Source organism: Telopea speciosissima, chromosome 1 (assembly GCF_018873765.1).
Source record: "Telopea speciosissima isolate NSW1024214 ecotype Mountain lineage chromosome 1, Tspe_v1, whole genome shotgun sequence".
NCBI classification, from domain to species: Eukaryota; Viridiplantae; Streptophyta; class Magnoliopsida; order Proteales; family Proteaceae; genus Telopea; species Telopea speciosissima.
In genome coordinates this window covers 47,602,660-47,623,842 of record NC_057916.1, presented here as the reverse complement: position 1 = coordinate 47,623,842, position 21,183 = coordinate 47,602,660, and positions in this window count along the sequence as shown.

The window sequence follows — 21,183 nt, the reverse complement described above, 5'->3', positions numbered from 1 at the left end:
TATTTAACTAACTTAAAAGTAATGCAAAGTGAACCAAATTAAAGTGTTAAATTAAACTAATTAAACTAATAAAAATTAATGCATCCTAACTCATAAGCATCTAACAATATTAAGGGATTAAATTAGCGTCCTAACACATGAGCATCTAACCTATCAAACTAAAGCGAATTGAAAGGAATAACAAAAACGCAGCCACACTTCATAATCACATAAAAAGAAATAAGGGAATAAAAGTGCATCCACATACCACAACCATATAAAAAAAATAAAAGAAATAGAGGAAGAAGAAGAAGAAAATAGAGAGAGATAGAGGAAAGGGAGAATGAGATTGAGAGTTTAGATAGTAAAACCTGGATGTGCTTGCATGAATGTAATTGAAAAGCTTGAATACTTGCATAAACTTACTATGGCCTCCTCTTCTAAATCTTCAAGTCTTGTCATCAACTTAAGAACTTAGACTAGAATGCTTAAAACCTAAACTAGAATTAAGAAATTACAATCCAATTGAAGACTTAAATTGACATTAAAGCATAAACTAAACCTATTACAACCATTAAATGAAAATCAAAAAGCAAACTAGAACTTAGAAAAGCCAAAAATCACAACTTAGAAGGAGAAGAAGAAAAGAAATTTTACTAAGTGAATGAACTAAAAATTACACTAAAAACTGAATTAAAATTGAACTAGAAACTAACTAAAAACTGAACTAAAAAACTAACTTCTTACAACCCAAAGGGCAAGGGGTATTTATAGGGGGAAGAGAAGAGAAGGGAGAAGAGGGAAGTGTAGGAGAAATATTCCCTAAGAAAAGAGAATATTCTCTTCTCCTTCCTCTTTTACAATGCCTTGAATCCTAAGAAAAAAGAAAAAAATAGAAAGAAGAAGAAGAGAAGATTGTTTACATAGACCTTCTATTTCTAGAAAAGTAAACTTCCAATTCTAACAAGTGCTTCCTTTTCTTTGTAGATATCTTCTCCAAGCAATAAAATCAAAGCATCTTTGATTTTTCAACTTTCCATACGTGAGAGAATATCTTTCAAAATAAGTCTATCCCAAGTAGAATTTCAGAAGTGCCCTTGAGAAGTTGGAGGAGAGAGAGAGTAAGGGTGATGACTAGGATTCCTTCAAGAATAAATAAAATATCCATTCTGTCCTTCAGGAAACGTGGAGTATGGGGTGCTTATATAGGCCTCACCATTGTGTTCTTTGCAAAAAATCACCCAAAATAAATCCAAATTTCGTCCAATTTGGAGTTCGGGAGCCCAAGATATCTCAAGTTGAAGTTGGACTGTCCAGAGCCCTCCAAATAGAATCTTTCGGGTATAGGAAATATAACTTCTGATTATTATGTTAAGGCCCCTAGAATCTGAACTTTCGCTTCACTTTGTCTTCGGCCGACTGTCAATAATTACAAATAAACCCCTATAGACCATTTTCGTGCTTCGTTACAGAAACGACCGTAACTTCTTCTTTTCAACTCGAAATCATGTACCGTTTGAATTGTTGTGAAGCTGACTTGATGGGCTACGCATCCATGCCATTAACACCTCTAAATAGCTTAAAAAACATCTCCTTAGCTTCATCTCCTCCATTTTCACAAGAATTCACCTAAAACCTGAAAAGCACAAGAAAGCATCGAGTAACTCTGTCCAATGTTGTAAAATGTATGCTTTATGCCCTAAGATTTCACACATAAATGTGCTCATCAGATTCCCCCACACTTGAACATTACTTATCCTCAAGTAAAGCAAAAGAAAAACTAACCTAGAATGCAGAAAATCCTAACTCACTTTCGTAGGAATCACGGTTGCACTTAGCATGTGCAACAAGCCTTTAAACCCCTAGGTTACCCCTAGTGGACGAGTTATGTCTCGTGGGTGTTTGCAGTGAATATACACCCAAAATTCAATTGTAAATAAATGCTACAAATTTTAATCATGGCATAAGTAAGACAGTGCACATAATCCCAAAAAATGTTCAACTAAAGATCAAGGGGCCAAAGGTTCCCCCACACTTGAATTTTATCACCCCACATCAATTCAAGTAACAAGCATGCATCAAGGTCAAGGGACCTCCTCATATTTTCTGAACACTACTCACCTTCAAGTAAATCACTGATAGCATCGATGGAACCAAAGACTTAGGCATTGAGTATTGTTGACCATACTTTCTTTTCAGGCATTAAGGCAAAAGCTTATCTTTTTTTTTTTTTCTTTCTTTTTCCACAAACTCTATTTCTACTCTACTACTGTTCTCTGAATGACATGGTGGAGCATACACCAGACATCCAAATACTTGGTAGCTTCGCTTTTTGCATATATCCATAAAGACATTGAGACATTGAGACATTGATGCAAGAGTTTTTTTTGAGTTTCCTTCCAAGGAATTTCGATCAAGTCACCTTGCTTCATGAGGCACAGTGCCCTGTCTAGTCCCAAGGAATTCTACTTTTCTTTTCTGTTCCTTGTTTTTTTTCTTCTTTTTTTTTCATTCACTTCCACTTTCATGCCTTGCCTTGCTACAAACAAATTGGTCTCAACTACTAGCCAAAAGATCAAAGGGTCCATAAAACACATAGAGGAATCTAGCCATCAAATGAAATAGCGTTCATATTTTCCAATTCAATCCCTCTCACCGGATACAAACAATTACCGTCATTGAAAAGGGATTTTTTATTATTTCGCATGCTAGGAGACTTAATTTCCTCTCTCTCTCGTTTTGCAATCAAAGAGATATATGCACAAAATCAAACTATTGCCACAATCAAAATTCACCAATTAAGCCCAACATCCCCCCCACACTTAATTCATGCAGTGTCCTCAATGCATGCATAAAAGAAAGAATAAGGACAAGGGAGGAGATGAAGGGGCTTACCGGATATAATCAACAACGAGGATCATGAAGAGTCATGAGCTCTATAAAAAGTGCTAGGAGCAGCAACAGAAATCTCAATCCATGGCCAATAAATGGAGAAATAGCTTCAGACCCAGAAAACACTTGACCATGAATTTTAGTAAAGCGAGAAATAATATGGAAGTTAAGCATAACTGAGAAATATCCAATAGAAAAATCTATCCTCATGGGATAGTGGAAAATGAAGGCATTAAAACTCAGGCCATAAATCCGTCCCTCCTCTCCCGTTTGCAATGTAGAATACCAACCATTTTTTGAAAAACCAATCAAAAATGGATCACAATAAGCATAAAAAGGATTATGAATAACCTCATCTAAATAATCATAAAAAATTGGAGGTTTACTCAAATCAATCCTAGCAATACAACTATCCGCTCTTTGCATAACTTGGTTTGCCAAATAAGGATCATGGAAATATGCTTGAAATGCATTATGACTAACATTGTCCTCCTCAATAAAATCGTCAAACCTAGGAGGTTTGGACAAATCAACATGTGAGACAATGAACTCCTCAAAATGACAATTATCTAAGTTTTCCAAAGAGAGAGGGGGAGATCGAATCTCCTGGCTTTCTATGTTATCATAAAAACCTGATTCTAAATCAATAAATTCACTAGGCTCACTAAAATTAAAAAATTTAGGCAAAAGGTGGACTTCCCCAGGTAGCTCATCAAACCTCGCTTCACTAATATCTTTAGGAGACTCAATCTCAACAAATAAATTATCATGAAAAGCATCTTGTTGGGAGTGACTCTCATTAACCTCAAATTGGGGTGGTGGACTTTCAATATCATTAAACTGGGGATGAGGCGGTTCAGGCTGACTAGGTAATGTACCCGTTTCCTCCTCTTGCACCATGGTTATCAGTTGAGAGAGTTGCTTCTCCATGGTATTTTGGCTTGTTGTGAGAAGGTCTATGTTTTTCTCAAGCTCATTCAATCTGGCCTCCTCACCCATGTTTTAAAACTTAATGGGTTGGTGATATGGTTCAAGGAAAGGTGGCCCATTGAGATTTAATGGAGGGTTGGGCATTGGAGGACCAAACTGACCATGATATTGAAAATTGGGTGGTCCAGCTTGGTTATTCCATTGATCCCACGAGAAATAAGGATGATCACTCCACCCGTGATTGTAAGTGCCAAAAGAATTGCATTGAAATTGAGGATTCATATTCTCATTACCATAGCTACCCCCATAAAGATTAGGGCATCCTTTCATAACATGGATAGTCTGGGGATGTGACCAATTTAAATTTCCCGAAAGCCCATAGTTGGGTTGGGGAGCAAAATTGTACTGGGGTGGTGCAAAATTGTTCTCTATCTCACTACTTTTGGCTTTCCTAACCTGTTTAAACATTTCCTCCAAAATCATGGTTGCCTTAGTATAGGTCCATCTTTCCCCCAAAGTCTTATATGGAAGTGTATCTCCCATTATTCTAAATTAACCACCTATCCCAAATTGAGGTCTCCCATAAAAAAAAGTTTAAAGAAAAATAAAAGACTAGAAAAAAAAAAAATACTAAAAACAAGAGGGAGCCCAAGGTAGATAGTGCATTTATCCCTCAGAAATCGAAACAATGGTTCCAAAGCTGTAAGGTTGCCATATAGGTTGACATCAAGGGAACCCGTATAGTCTTCACGAGCCACCTACGGGCGACTCCAAATAGATTCTGATATAGGGTGGAGGACTACTATACGTTTATGTTTCCAATGCTCTCACGATGTCGCTTTCCTGTTATCAAGAGTGGTTACCTCCAAAGATAAGTCACATGCCAATCCAAACCACCCAACGAATCAAGGGGCACCAAGATTGACTGGGTTTGGACATATGAAGGACTTTAGTTGGGCGCACACTATTTGAAACAGAAGGGAAACAAGAAGAGCTTTTCCAAAACCTTTTTTTTTTTTTTTTTAAGAGAAGAGGAGAAAGAGAAGAAACTAAAGCACTTCGAATTACTTAAACATCAGAAAAATAAAGTGGTTAATAATCTCCCCGGCAACGGCGCCAAAAACTTGTTTGAATTAAAATAATACCGCAAGCGTACGAGTCAATCGTAGCTACGGGTCGAACACGAGGAGATATACGCCACTCTATTTAACTAACTTAAAAGTAATGCAAAGTGAACCAAATTAAAGTGTTAAATTAAACTAATAAAAATTAATGCATCCTAACTCATAAGCATCTAACAATATTAAGGGATTAAATTAGCGTCCTAACACATGAGCATCTAACCTATCAAACTAAAGTGAATTGAATGGAATAACAAAAACGCAGCCACACTTCATAATCACATAAAAAGAAATAAGGGAATAAAAGTGCATCCACATACCACAACCATATAAAAAAAATAAAAGAAATAGAGGAAGAAGAAGAAGAAAATAGAGAGAGATAGAGGAAAGGGAGAATGAGATTGAGAGTTTAGATAGTAAAACCTGGATGTGCTTGCATGAATGTAATTGAAAAGCTTGAATACTTGCATAAACTTACTATGGCCTCCTCTTCTAAATCTTCAAGTCTTGTCATCAATTTAAGAACTTAGACTAGAAGGCTTAAAACCTAAACTAGAATTAAAAAATTACAATCCAATTGAAGACTTAAATTGACATTAAAGCATAAACTAAACCTATTACAACCATTAAATGAAAATCAAAAAGCAAACTAGAACTTAGAAAAGCCAAAAATCACAACTTAGAAGGAGAAGAAGAAAAGAAATTTTACTAAGTGAATGAACTAAAAATTACACTAAAAACTGAATTAAAATTGAACTAGAAACTAACTAAAAACTGAACTAAAAAACTAACTTCTTACAACCCAAAGGGCAAGGGGTATTTATAGGGGGAAGAGAAGAGAAGGGAGAAGAGGGAAGTGTAGGAGAAATATTCCCTAAGAAAAGAGAATATTCTCTTCTCCTTCCTCTTTTACAATGCCTTGAATCCTAAGAAAAAAGAAAAAAATAGAAAGAAGAAGAAGAGAAGATTGTTTACATAGACCTTCTATTTCTAGAAAAGTGACCTTCCAATTCTAACAAGTGCTTCCTTTTCTTTGTAGATATTTTCTCCAAGCAATAAAATCAAAGCATCTTTGATTTTTCAACTTTCCATACGTGAGAGAATATCTTTCAAAATAAGTCTATCCCAAGTAGAATTCCAGAAGTGCCCTTGAGAAGTTGAAGGAGAGAGAGAGTAAGGGTGATGACTAGGATTCCTTCAAGAATAAATAAAATACCCATTCTATCCTTCAGGAAACGTGGAGCATGGGGTGATTATATAGGCCTCATCATTGTGTTCCTTGCGAAAAATCACCCAAAATAGACCCAAATTTCGTCCAATTTGGAGTTCGAGAGCCCAAGATATCTCAAGTTGAAGTTGGACTGTCCAGAGCCCTCCAAATGGAATCTTTCGGGTACAGGAAATATAACTTCTGATTATTACGTTAAGGCCCCTAGAATCTGAACTTTCGCTTCACTTTATCTCCAGCCGACTGTCAATAATTGCAAATAAACCCCTATAGACCATTTTCGCGCTTCGTTACGGAAACGACCGTAACTTCTTCGTTTCAACTCGAAATCATGTACCGTTTGAACCGTTACGAAGCTGACTCGATGGGCTACGCATCCATGCCATTAACACCTATAAATAGCTTAAAAAACACCTCTTTAGCATCATCTCCTCCATTTTCATAAGAATTCACCTAAAACCTGAAAAGCACAAGAAAGCATCGAGTAACTCTGTCCAATGTTGTAAAATGTATGCTTTATGCCCTAAGATTTCACACATAAATGTGCTCATCACCCGTTCTCTTCTAGTAATTTTCATCTTAGTATTGTAAGAATACTATTTAGTAAAAGCTTTCATTACAGAGGACCATTTTTTAGTCTGAGTTTGGTCTAATTGAGTTATCCATCTCAGAGCCGATCCATCCAGAGAGTAAAGAAAGGCCTGCCCCATCTAGTTTTCTATGAGATCCCAGGATTTGGCAATGGTAGCAAAGATCTTGAGGTGGACTTTAGGATCTCCTGAACCATCAAACCTGTCTAGCTTCAACTTAAAGTCATCGCGGATCCTTCCTTCAGGAAAGAAAACCAGCTCCTCTTCAACTTTCTCTTTGCCGTTGTCTTTGACTGCAACTTCTAGTTTCTCAACCTTTTCTCTCATCTTCTTCTCACTCTCAATTTTGGGAGGGTCAGATGACAGGCTTGCCACAACATCTTCTCCTTCTTCTGCTATTATTGTAACTGATGCCTTGGGAATTGTCGGAGTAGCCTTCCTCACTTCCTGTTCAATATACACTAGTGTTGAATCCCCTTTGGAGGACATCTAAACTGCTTGCAATACCTGGGTCATGAGTTGTCTCATTTCTGCCACATCTCTTGTAATTGCTCTACTTGCTGCTCCAAATGACTTTCAGAGTGATGATCGTTGGTAGGGTCCATGCTGCTTCCAAGTGATACTTTGGTCAAAAAATTAGATGATGGGGAGGGTGACAGAATGTTTGAAAGGAATGACTGGTTGATCCGAGTTAGTCTCCCATCATTTCTGGTCCACACAGGTAAGGAAAACTTTCTCAGATAGGGAATCATGCCTCTACATCAGAAAGAAGAAAAAATCCTATTCAGATACTTAGAAGAGAAGAAGCGATTCGATGGAACAAGCAAACAGCTAATTTTTCCCGGACCATCGTTCTTGGCTTTTGATCAGCTTATACTTAGGTAATCGAGGATGTGATCACGGTCCTTAACATTGGCGGTCAGGTAACTTCCCCCTTTTAAGAAGGATCAGACAACATGCCTCAAATACCATCATCGCCTGATGTTTCTCAAACCAAGAACAAATTCATCGGGCGGACACAGAAAGGAAACCCAATCCAAGATTCTACCTGATATCTCTTGAGATAACACCTCATTCTTCTAGGGACAAGTAGGATTCCGATGCTTGGATACACATTACCACATTTTTTTTCTTTTGAGGGACTATTGTAGGACCACGACATTCCTACTTTGGTTGGCATCTCGTATTAAGACAAGGTTAACCATTGATGACTCTTAAATTTTGTCACGCCCTAAACTACCCCTTGGGAGGATTTAGGCAATTGACCTGGATATCCTCCGACATCCGCCAAACCTCAAGGATCCAGAAGCAGTACTTACATGTCACAAACCACATAATGAGGGTAAAAAGATAATAAATGTATATCAAAGTGCAACGGAAGGCTTGAACTACCCATAGATGATTTATATCATTTATAATAAAATCTCAAATACCTATGTTATACCATATACATATCCATTTATGCTCAAAAGTATAACATTTTGATAATTACACTTCTTGAAAGAAAGAAACTTAAATAATAACAAAATTTTCGTAGATCAACAACATGAGGAAGATCTACAGTTCCATCAACAACTTCATTGTCCATTGGCAAACCAGTACCTGCAAAATCACCTAAAAGAGAATATACAAGAGTGTGAGCTCCACCGAGCCCGTGAATGAATATAAACCATGCATGCACATGCAAGCACAACCAAATGAGCCTATATGAAATGAGATTCATTTTATTATTTAGCCACCTAAAAACAAAGCTAAGGCAGGTTCTGTGCTACTACAATTCCCAATACATGTATCCCTAGTGCAGGATTCTAACCTCTTCCAGTGATACACCAGTTGAGTTGTTGGAGAGGACCAGTCAGCTCCAGCATGCTCTCTATGGTCAGCCTGACCAGCCCTCTAGGTTACCACTATGCTACCACCAGCCCTATTGACTGGTGGGTCTACTAACTAAGCAATGCCTCTTTGAGACATTGGCCTCACACATTTCTGTGCTACCACCACGTCCTAATGATCATGATGGGTCTACTGACCGAGCAATGTCTCCTTGAGACATTGGCCTAACACTTTGTGGTATCCAACACCCAAACCCCTGTTGGCAAGGGTTCATAGCACGAGTGATGATACCCTAACCAGATGCATTCTATATGACATAGAATGGGTCGGGTAGTGTCAACCGTATCCCATTCTACGGGCTACCACAGGCTTCATTTCCTAACCGGCTGCGGTATCTAATTTAGCAATTTCACATATAAGCATTATTCGGATAAGATTCAGAATTTAAATAAGAATATAAAGCAATTTTAAAGTAATTAGAGATAGTAAATATTGTTGTTGTTGTTGTCCTGACCCATTAGTCATATTACACCTACACCCATGGTGTGATTCCACTCATCTTATGCAAATCCTGCTTGTCCTTCAGTCAGCTCGGTCCCAATCGGTATCTGACACTGCGCCTCATGCTTGGGGTTATAACCTAAGTTAACCGGACCATTAAGATGTGTCAAACATGGTTCAGATAAGATTAAGATCGTAGGATTGGTCTAGGTTGGGTTTGATTCAGGTTTGAGTTCATAATCACTAAGCTGTGATTCTTTGGGACTTGCACTGGGCCTTAGGGTGAAACGCCCATCACCCAGAGAATAAAATACAGCAACAGAGGGGGTTTCCTTCTGGGTTTCACCTGTTGTAAGTCTCATCAACCTTGGGGAGTGATGGCAAAGGTCCTCCCCATGGTTGGCTTATGTTTTGGGCTCAGGGCCCCTCTTTGGATCATGGCCAATGGGGCTCATTGATGCACCCAAAGTGAGGACAACAAGGTTGCATGGGGTAGGGGTTCATGATGGTTTTTATGTTATAAATACTATTTTGGGCTTGTGGGTGAAGTCCCATAAGGATTAGATTAGGTTTGGTCATAAATCAGCCACTGGGCATTTGGGTGCAACTCCCAGTGCAACACCTAGTCCCTGTAGGACACGGGATTCCAGGCTCTAAATCTAGTTTTGGCTATTGGGGTCATCCCAATTCAACCATGGATGACCTCAGGTGGGCTGTAACAAGTGTAAATAGTTGAATGGGATGGATCTTGAGCATTTAAAGCTCAATTATCCATGGGGATACTAGTTTGGGTTCTGACATCACAAAGATTGGCTAGGCATGGCTATGATCAGTGGCTGAACATCAACAATCTCACAAAACAGATTAGGTATGGGCCATATTTGGTTCATTGCAGTAGTTATCATGGCTAAGGATCATATTACACAACATGCATGCAAGGTTGGGTGTCTCTGTGCTACTATCCATGGACTATAGGTAAGGAATTAGCTAGGATCATGGCTGGAATTAAGTTTAGGCATGCACACAGGTTATATACAATATAATATCTGCTTAGATCATGCTAAAACATACATGCATGCAAGATCCAAGGCTGCCTTAGGTCACTAGATGGTGATTCTATACTTTATACACAAGGACAAGGCTAATTGGCTTATGGATTTGAGCTCAACACTAAGAACAGATGTAAATCAAAGTAAGGAGGGGAGTGTTCCAAGTCCAGATTTGATTACCTAGCTTATGGAGAGGTCGATCCCAAGCTCCAACTCACAAACCTCTTCTTCCTTCCCTACCTCTTTCTCTTTTCTCCTTCTCCTACCTTCTCTCTCTCTTTCTTTCTTTGTCTTTTCCTCTCCAATGTTAAGAATTGTAGGGAAAACGAAATAAGGGTTGGGCCCTCCTATTTATAGACTTTAAAGTACTAGGGTTTGTTTGACCCAAGCTGTCCCATATCTAAAATGCATTTTTAACTTGATTCTTCACCATTTTAGCTACATAGGTGGGGTCCACGTGATTCCAAAGGTAGGGAATGGTTCCTAAAATCCCAATGCACATGTATGAGGTGGTTACACACCAAGGAACTGATTTCCGAAATCCTGGAATGAACAACACATGCTTCAGCAACTCTGGACCTTGCACTGGGCGTTTGGGTGCATCGCCCAGAGAATCCTGTTTTACTGTTTTGCTTGGATTGAAATGAAATTTCAGTTCATTTAGAGGCATAATTGGATAATGGTTCCTTCTATGAAAATGCAGCTCTATGAGTATAGTTTCAAGAAAAATTAGAATCAAAGAAAATGAGGTTTAGATTATGGAGTTATGTTATTTTTATTAAACAAAGGTCAATCTGTCAAAATAGAAGGATTTGATTTTGACAGCAACTTGAAATGAACTTTTAACTAACTTAGAGACATAACTAGGTAATGGTTCCTTCTAATAAAATGCATCTCTATGAGTCTAGTTTCTAACAAAATTTGAATCAAGACAAATGGAGTTTGGATGGTGGAGTTATATCATTTTAACTAAGAGGAGGTCAATCTGCAAAGTAGCAGAATTTGATATTTGTGTTGGGATTTAACATGCATGTATGGAATTGAGTTCTCAACATCAAATCAATCATGCAAATTGATGTTTGGGTCTAAAAATGTTTTAACTAAATATTCAAGGTGATGAGGGTCAACAATAGTCTAACCTAGAACTAGGATTAGGTCCTATGGTTGTCTTTAAGCATGCATGCAAGGGATTAGGTTTATAATTTACTCAAATCGTGACAAACCCAAACATGCACGAGGATAGAAGGTTCACTCCTAGTTATCTTAACATTTGAACTAAATTTTGGGTCTAGGAAAAAGTTAAAATAAAGATATCAGATGTGAGATTGGGGTATGCATGTATGGCATTGGCCTTCCCAACTGTATCTACTTGGACAGATTTAACATGCATGACCAAGGATGGTTTAATTCAGCCTAAAACAAAATTATGCATGATGCTAGGTCTAGGTAAAGGGGTAGAAGGAGAGCTAGAGTAGGTTTAGAAACTCTTACCTATGCTTAGCACTTGGATAATCAATTCTCTCCTTTCTCCTTGCTGAAACAATTCAGAATCACCTCGATTATTAATGCCTTCGCGTATTAACCTTCCCTACATGTTTCATAGGCCTAAGGTATCGTGTACTTGGGTAGGGCTTGAGAAACCAAAGGGATAGTACCAACCTTAGGCTGTACATTTAGTGGTGAACTGTACAGTTGCAAAGAGTTGGTGTTTGCCTTCTTAACGGTATGTACATCCTCACCAATGGGGCTACCTTATTAAGTTCAACCACAAGTTCCATGCACCACAGTGTACTGGTAGCTTTGACCTCGAGTTCCGGACCTTCAACAAAAATTCAAATTAGCTAGTATTTTTGGGCAAGAGTTTAACAAATTGGCTTGGAACATGCTAATCCAAAGTTAGTTTATGTCACATCCCTATCATATGCGGCCTATTTTCTTACATGATGCATGACATAGGTAGGTTTACAGGACAGAAAAGGTCACTATTGACAGAATCGATATACCTGTCGCTTATGCGAGTCATGGGCACGTGAGGGAATAGGTAACACGATCCCAGAATAATCATGCTAGTGCCTTTTTTGAGTGGCTGAAGCACCCCACAGTGATAAGGCATAGAATCACCCCACCAATCAGATGCTGCCATCTGGCCAAGCCGAGGTCAATCCAAGGACTGACCTGAACCAGGGAAGTCAGGCCGACCCGGTCCTCGAGAGATCACATGGCCGAGCTGAGCACCACGGCTCAGCCCGCAAAGCACCCCCAAATCAGCCATCGACCCCGAGCCGACCTCACGCCAGTCAACGGAGACAGAACTCTGAGGCCAACCACTGAAGCCGAGCCCTCCACAAAAGCCTTTGTAACGGCTTATCGGGAATCGCAGAGCAACGTCCGCACAATCCGAGAATCGCGAGTTAAGGATCGAGCCACAATCCTATCACGATACCGAATCACACTCCCATTAGGACTCTTACCTTAATAAGAGTCCGACCTTGAAAATAACTCTCCACTTCGCTCTACGCGAGAGAGCCTTCCAAGAGAAGAACTCCTACCATACTAGGACTCTCCCAACCGCCTCACCTCACTCTATAAATACTCAGGTATGGAGCTCAAACGCTCATCTCACTTTTACTAAGCTGTTACGATGTTGCACTGGAGACCTGACTTGAGTGTCAAAGATTCCTAGGCCAGAGCCACACCGGCTCTCTTGCGCTCACTCATCTTTTTGCAGGCTCATCCGTGGGCAAATCGGGTGGCGGAGGTTTTCACACGCTCAGGTTAGACTCCTACCAGGGGTCATATGCCGCCTTTGAAGGAACCCCTCGTCCAGGAGCTGGAGGACATCGAAAGGCTGGTGCTGGTGGATCAGGTTGAGCGAGGTCTGCTCGTTCTCGGTCAGGGACAAGGTCATGTTGACGTAACCCAAGTGGATCACCTTCCACTCGGCCCGGAAGGGGTAGTTTGGGATGGAAGCAAAGAAGAATCGAGGCTTCCAGTTTTTATTTGAGGATGGCATTTCGACCAGAAACTTGTGGCGGCTCAGGGCCGCATTCTTCCCAGTACGACGGGTGAAGTAATACCACCCCTTCTCCGATGACTTCTTCAAGAAAAAGAGCCGAGAAAAAAGAGCCAAGCTCGTAGCTCGGCCCATCTCACAGAAAAGGACGTGGAACCCGTACACGGACAGCCATGAGTTTGGCACCAGTTGACTTGTAGACAGGTGGAAATGGTCTAAGATCTGATCCACCTGGTCAAGCACGGGAAACCTAAAGGCATACCTGAAGGGCATCTCGTATAAGGTCACCTCACCAGGCCGAATGAAGCAGGTCATCTCCCCAGGGTCAGGAGCTCGGAGCTCGACGTCCTTGGGGATGGCATAAGTCACCCTGAGGCGTTGGAGGTCGGCATCAGTAACTGTGCTCTGGACGGTGCCGACACTTCCTTCTTTAAGCTCAGGAGTGACAGCGGATGAGCTAACTGAGCCGACCCCATCTCGGGAAGAACCTTCCTCACCCGACTCCTCATCATCTGTCGAAGATGATCCCGAGCCCTCGGCTCGATCTTCAGCAATTGGCTAGGCCTCAAGGCCGGACTCCATGGGCAGGGGAAGCTCGGCACGTTGGCCTGACGTGGCTCTGCTATGGCAGGCTCGTCTGAGGTCGAGCCCAACAGGTCTATTATGGGGGAGCGAGCAGGGAGTGAGCAGCTCGGACTCGCACCCTCAGTCGTCCTAGCGAACACCTCGCCCGCGTGACTACTACCAACTGACATAATGGGTAGAGGGGACTTACTGGTTAAAGAAGCTTCGGAGATGAGCTGAGCATGAACTAGAAAGCTGAGAGCGCCGAGCACTGAATGAGGTGAAGAATCTGAGCTAGCAGAGCAGTCAAAAACTTGAAACAATGAAGAATGAATGAGGAAGAGTCGCCCACTTATAGCTTCTGAGCAGAGAAGATCCAACAGCCGGGAAGAACTCAATAAGATCTAACGGCCCAGATCAAAAGACGATTTGAATTCCCGAGCCTGCCATAATGGCTCTGAATGATGTGGCTCTAACACCCCAACTGTCAGACCGTACAACGTCCAATCTTCGATGAAGCAGGCTTGGCTCGGCCATAATGAGGGACAGCCGAGCAGACCGAGATACTTCACTCATCAGTGCCGTGCCGACCCCTGATGAGTGGGGGGCCTGTGATAAGGCATAAATCACGTCACCAATCGGAAGCTGCCATGTGGCCGAGACGAGGATAGTCTGATAACCAAACCGAGCCTTGTGAGTCGGGTCGACCCGACCACCGATAGATCTGACATTCTATCTCCTGTGTGCCGAGCACCCACACCATGGGGCGCCACCCAAATCGACCATCGACTCCAAGCTGACCTCACCGCTGTCACCTGAGGCCGACCACTTTGGCCAAGCCCTCCATAAAATCCATTGTAACGGCTCACCGAGAATCGCAGAGCCACATTAGCACAATCCGAGAATCGCGGGATAGGGATTGAGACACAATCCTATCACGATATGGAATCGCACCTAGATATGGACTCTTACCTTAACAGGAGTCCGACCCCAAAAATAACTCTCCACTCCACGCAACGGGATAAAGCCTTCCAAGAGAAGAACTCCTACCATACTAGGACTCCTCCAACCACCTCATCTCCCTCTAGATATACTCAGGTATGAAGCTCAAACGCTCATCTCACTTTTACTAGCTGTTACGCTGTTGTATTGGAGACCTAACTTGAGCATCGACGATTCCTAGGTCGGAGCCACACCGGCTCTCTTGCGCTCACTCAATTTTTGCAGGCTCATCCATGGGCGGACCGGGCACCGAAGGTTTTCACACGCAACACACAACACACTAGAGGTTATCCTCGTCGGTGATTACTAATCCTGTAAAGTATGTATCAGGAGATGTAGCTTCGCCATGAATTACCCATGACTACGCATGGGGTTCAATGATTAACTACATGGCTAAATGTCTTCCCATGCTATACGTGTATGTATAAAAGTGGTGTAGGAAGCGGCTATCATCCGATCTCAGAGTATTCAGCATAACGAACCTCACCTCCCTGGAGTAGAGGTGACAGGGAATACCCTCGTCGCTTGATTTCACTTCGAACATGATGCATGATGAGATTAGTACAATTAAAAAATTATCCATACATATTTTCACACAGAACTGGAGAGAATATTCTTGCATTTATCGGATGCATCTATTTTTTCAAAAGCTTGACTGTTCCCCAGTGGAGTCAACACTGTAAGTACCACGATCTTGGGGATGAGGTTCCACCCGGCCTTATGGCAACAGGGATTAGTCTCCCGGTGTTGACGGCATGTCATTGTGACACATCTTCATGGGGATGGGTATCATACTTCATAGGAATGGAGTCGCCACCGAGATTAGGGCCTAAGACCCAATGGGTGGTAGCCCTATCCAGTATGAGTGGAAACGAGCTACAAGATTCCATATGGTCTGGTCAGCGATCGGGTAAGGGATCAGGTTACAAGCATGGGAAGGTGTTAGGCACCCATCTTGGCCAATTGTGTCACGCCCCCATCCCGATGAAGATCTTTTACATTAAATAGGGGGTGACTGGGACAACACGTGTCATCCCAATACCTACTAGGATCACAGATACAGTGTCCCGAGCCACAGTCCACCCTGTCATCAATCGTGATAACAGCAAGGAACATACCAAATGGAATAAATCGTTCCAATTACAGAGTTAGCGGAAGCAAAATTTAAATCAAATCATGTGAAATTATAGAGCATCGGTTCTCTAATGATAACACATAGTACAATCTCAATATCTTTGTAACCATTCATTTTCTCCTTATAATTAAATATAAAGTTTATACATGATTGTGGATGAATATAGAAATTAAATAATCAATAATCGCCACTAGGGCACCATCCTTGGGTGTACATCTACATCTAAGTCACAGCCATCGGCTCTACTTGATTCACATCCAACAGTGCTCGTCAAGCAAAAATACCTGCATATTAACTAAAAAGGGATTGTGCAACGGGGTTAGGTACACTAGCTAGTGAGGGAGCAAAGGGGAATGCACTTATATACACACAATCAATATCAAACAGAATGATGCATGCCAATATTAGATTTATTTTTCACCTAGCACACAAATTCTATCGGTCAAGTGTATGCTACTGTGATAACTCGGGAGATACTGAGGGTCACTTAACTTATCGCCCCAGGAAAACCTTACTTATCACACGGGAGTCTACGCTGGTAGAAACCATCCGGTCACCCAGTGGCAGACCCCAATAGCCATCACTACCCCTGACCTAGCCTCTCCCACCTCCATAAACAATAGGTGCTCAGACTATCCAACACATAAACCCCTGTTGGCAAGGGTCGTAGCATAAGGGAGCAAGCATCCTAGCCACAGATGTACTACATGCAAGTCCTATCATCCCAAGAGGTATCTCGGGTACATCAATGTCCCATTTCATCTAGTACCCAGGTACCAGCATGGCACGGCACATAAAGATTAGGATGACATATAGCAGTTTTCATAATTAAATAAATTGGGGTTTCAGTACCGGCACACCCAGCACCGTCACCCGATACAATGGTGAGAATAATATCACATTCATAACAGTTCACATTGAGATAAATAATGCAATGCGCACAATGCTTATATTTATATATTAGCATGCTTAAGATTGCTTATTATATATATTCAAACCCAACAAGTCACCCAAAATCCACTCATCAAAATCGGGTGTCACCCGATGTGGTTGACATGAATCTCTCCGGTGCACCAGCTATCCATCGAGTTGGGTAGCCTAAAAACACAAAAGCATTCATTAAAAGATGTATAGAGGGGTCCCATGCTAAGCCCCCAAGGTTAAAACTAAGTTTCAACCAAGATAGCACGAGCGGACTCACGGACAGAAGTAATAGTGTGAGTCCGTCCCTGACTTTGTTCAGGCCAAAAGGTCAAAATATAAGGAGCGGATCCATGGATGAAACTTCTTACTTGGATCCGATCATGCATCCGTTCGATTTATGAGACACACCCGAGAGCAAGCAGATCCATGAGCGGATGTGCTATCTTAGTCTGCCCCTACATCCGTTCAATCCTTGAGACATACCCAAGAGGGAACTGAACCATGGGCGGAGGCATCAGATTGAATCCGTTTCTTCATCTGTTCAGGTCAAATCACTGGGATTACACTAGGTGGACTAACGGACAAAACCACGATTGGTGGATTCGATCGTACGTCCGTCGAAAATCTTTTTTGAGATTTCAAAGGGCTTCTTCTCTAGTTTGAAGCTTGGAGCTCCCTTGCACTCAGGGACATGGAGAAGATGTCTTAGGTTTCCCTAGGGTCACTAGAACCTAGGTTCACCTCATGGATCCAAGATCACACAAGGATTTGGTCTCAATTTGGTCCAAGGGCAGGGTTTCAAGGTTCAAAACCAAAGGTTCACCAACAATGTCTGCAATGCAGCACTTATAGGTCTTCATTAGGGCTTGGTCAGCACCATTAGGGCTACCACTAAGGGCCGAGCCTCACCTTGAGTCCCAATTAGAACCCTAGGTTAGCCCAAGCTCAAGGGATCTACCAAAATGGAAATGGGAAGAGAGAGAGAGAGAGAGAGAGAGAGTGAGAGAGAGCTTACCTCTAGATGAGCTCCACTTCAGCCCTCCTATTCCTTTCCTATTTCTACTTCTTCTTCTTCCTTCCTCCTTCTCCTCCTTTCCTTGTCTCTTCTCCTCCACGGTTTGCTTGGGAGGGGGAGAGATAAGGGAATAAGGGGTTTAGGTTATCTTTTAAGGGGTAGAAGGGCCTTAGGTCATGTTTGGTTAGGTGTCTTTAGAATATAATTAACCCCTTAGGTCTTAAATGGGTTTTAATTTGGGCCTTAGGTCATGTTTGGCCCAAGTCATAGACCATTAGGTCCAATTAGTTTATTAGGACATGTTTGGGTGCACCCTAAGTCCATAGGACCTATTTGTCCACTAAGACTCATTTGGTTTAAGTTAGGGTATAAAACCTGTTTGACTTAAAATAAAATCGCAAGCGTACGGGTCAATCGTAGCTACGGGTCGAACACGAGGAGATATACGCCACTCTATTTAACTAACTTAAAAGTAATGCAAAATGAACCAAATTAAAGTGTTAAATTAAACTAATTAAACTAACGAAAATCAATGCATCCTAACTCATAAGCATCTAACAAAATTAAGGGATTAAATCGGCGTCCTAACACATGAGCATCTAACCTATCAAACTAAAGTGAATTGAAAGGAATAAAAATGCAGCCACACATACTAACCACATTAAAAGAAATAAGGGAATAAAAATGCATCCATAAACCACAACCATATAAAATTAAAATAAAAGAAATAGAGGGGGAAGAAGAAGAAGATAGAGAGAGATAGAGGAGATGGAGAATGAGATTGAGAGTTTAGTTAGTAAAACCTGGATGTGCTTGCATGAATGTAAATGAAAAGCTTGAATACTTGCATAAACTTACCATGGCCTCCTCTTCTAAATCTTCAAGTCTTGTCATTAACTTAAGAACTTAGACTAGAAGGCTTAAAACCTAAACTAGAATTAAGAAATTACAACCCAATTGAAGACTTAAATTGAAATCAAAGCATAAACTAAACCTATTATAAGCATTAATTAAAAATTATAAAAGCAAACTAGAACTTAGAAAAGTCAAAAATCACAAATTAGAAGGAGAAGAAGAGAAGAAATTTCACTAAGTGAATGAGCAAATTTTTACAAGAGAGGTAGGGGGTATTTATAGGTGGAAGAGAGGAGAAGAGAGAAGATGGAAGTGTAGGAGAAATATTCCCTAAGAAAGAGAATATTCTCTTCTCTTTCCTCTTTTACAATGCCTTGAATCCTAAGAAAAAAGAAAAAAATAGAAAGAAGAAGAAGAGAAGATTGTTTACATGACCTTCATTTCAGAAAAATAAACTTCCAATTTTAACAAGTGCTTCCTTTTCTTTGTAGATATCTTCTCCAAGCAATAAAATCAAAGTATCTTTGATTTTTCAACCTTCCATAGATGAGAAAATATAAATCTATCCCAAGTAGAATTTCGAAGTGCCCTTGAGAAGTTGGAGGAGAGAGAGAGTAAGGGTGATGACTAGGATTCCTTGAGAATAAATAAAATACCCATTCTATCCTTCAGAAAACGTGGAGCATGGGGTGCTTATATAGGTCTCACCATTGTGTTCCTTGCGAAAAATCACACAAAATAGACCCAAATTTCATCCAATTCAGGTTGGAAGCCCAAGATATCTCAAGTTGAAGTTGGACTGTCCGAGCCTTCCAAATGGAATCTTTCGGGTACAGTAAAGTAACTTCTGATAATTTCATTAAGGCCCCTAAAATCCGAACTTCCGTTTCACTTTGTCCCCATCCGACTGTCAATAATTATAAATAAACCCCTACAGACCATTTTCACGCGTCATTACGGAAGCGGCCATAACTTCTTCGTTTCAACTCGGAATTAAGTGCCGTTTGAACCATTGCAAAGCTGACTCGATGGGCTATGCATCCATTTACACTTCTAAAAAGCTTAAAAACATCTCCTTAGCATCATCTCCTTCATTTTCACAAGAATTCACCTAAATCCTGAAAAGCACAAGAAAGCACCGAGTAACTCTGTCCAATGTGGTAAAATGTATAATTTATGCCCTAAAATTTCACACATAAATGTGCTCATCAAAACCCATTATTTATTTTAAGTTAAGTCTTGTGGGCCCACTTTCTTGGCCCAATTAATCAATTACTGGTAAGGGTGAGGGTCTATCTGGTCCATGGACCTAATTATGGTGTCTAGGACACGGGGATGTGGATCCCATAGGAAAATAAACCAAAAGGATAGGTCATAGCCTGGGTGGATCCGCAAGTGGTTTCAGTTCGAGTGAGTCCATTTGTGACTCCGATGCTGCTTTCAGGGCCCAAACTTCAAGGAAAGCTACGGGGCTTTGACCCGTACTCTTAGGACTTCGAGGGGACACTTATAATAATATTTTAAGTTTGAGGTCACAGGTGTTGGTCAGTGCCACCGTGGCATTGCCCTTTGATAAAGGTCTAAATTGCCCTGGGGCACTTTGGTATCTTTCGGGTGCAGGTGTAACATCCTCCCAACCTTATTAAAAATTTTGTCCCCGAAATTTGAGCGGCTAGGGTCTCAAGGGGTAAGGACTATTAAATAACAACACCTTTGGTCACCCAAAACTTAGACAAAGTCAAGGGTTCAATCAAGGTGGGGCAGCACCTACATGGCACGATAAGTCAGGTTCTATAACTCCTTTTTCTTATAGGGTCACATTACCACAGGGGTGTGGTTCACGATAACCCTGGGCTCTATTGGGTTAAGAGCCGGGGGTCATGATATTTCGAGGGGTAACATAAGGCCTCACACACTAAACTAAGCCACAAGGAACAGAAGGTTCCCTAGATCTTCCAGATCAGGTGATACCACTCTGGTCATTTTTGGGTTACAGGACTTAGCCTGTCCAGTCCCCAACATAGGGTTTACATTCTGAATGCTTTCACCTCGGATCATCTCATTACCTAACCCAACTTTAGAATGATTTGGAATATTGATGGAATCTCCTATTGTTCACTCCTAGTACGGAGGGAACGCATTTGGTGACCCATTACTCCATTCATATCTATTGTTGGAGAAGGTCTTGTTACATCCTTCAGTTTTAGCTTCCACAACCTTACAAACCTACTTCTCAGTCATCCCATAGGGAAAGTCCACAATGGTCCTCTTTCGAGAACCAACAACCTTCTTTTTCTAGTTCTGGTCAAAGTCAATTCTTCAAGTTGGTTCCAATAATTTAACTTACCAAACCATTTATTAAATTCATTTCCTATTAACCTAAGGTTTGGTTGACCAAGGTCGGGCTCAAACTAGTTACACAGCAAGGTCAAGGCAAGGTCACACTTGTAGTACCAGAGAATTACTCTAGCCACACAAGTCTAAGGTTCTAAGGGATATATATATTTTATTTTATTTATAATCCACATATATACAAATATATGTTTAATAAA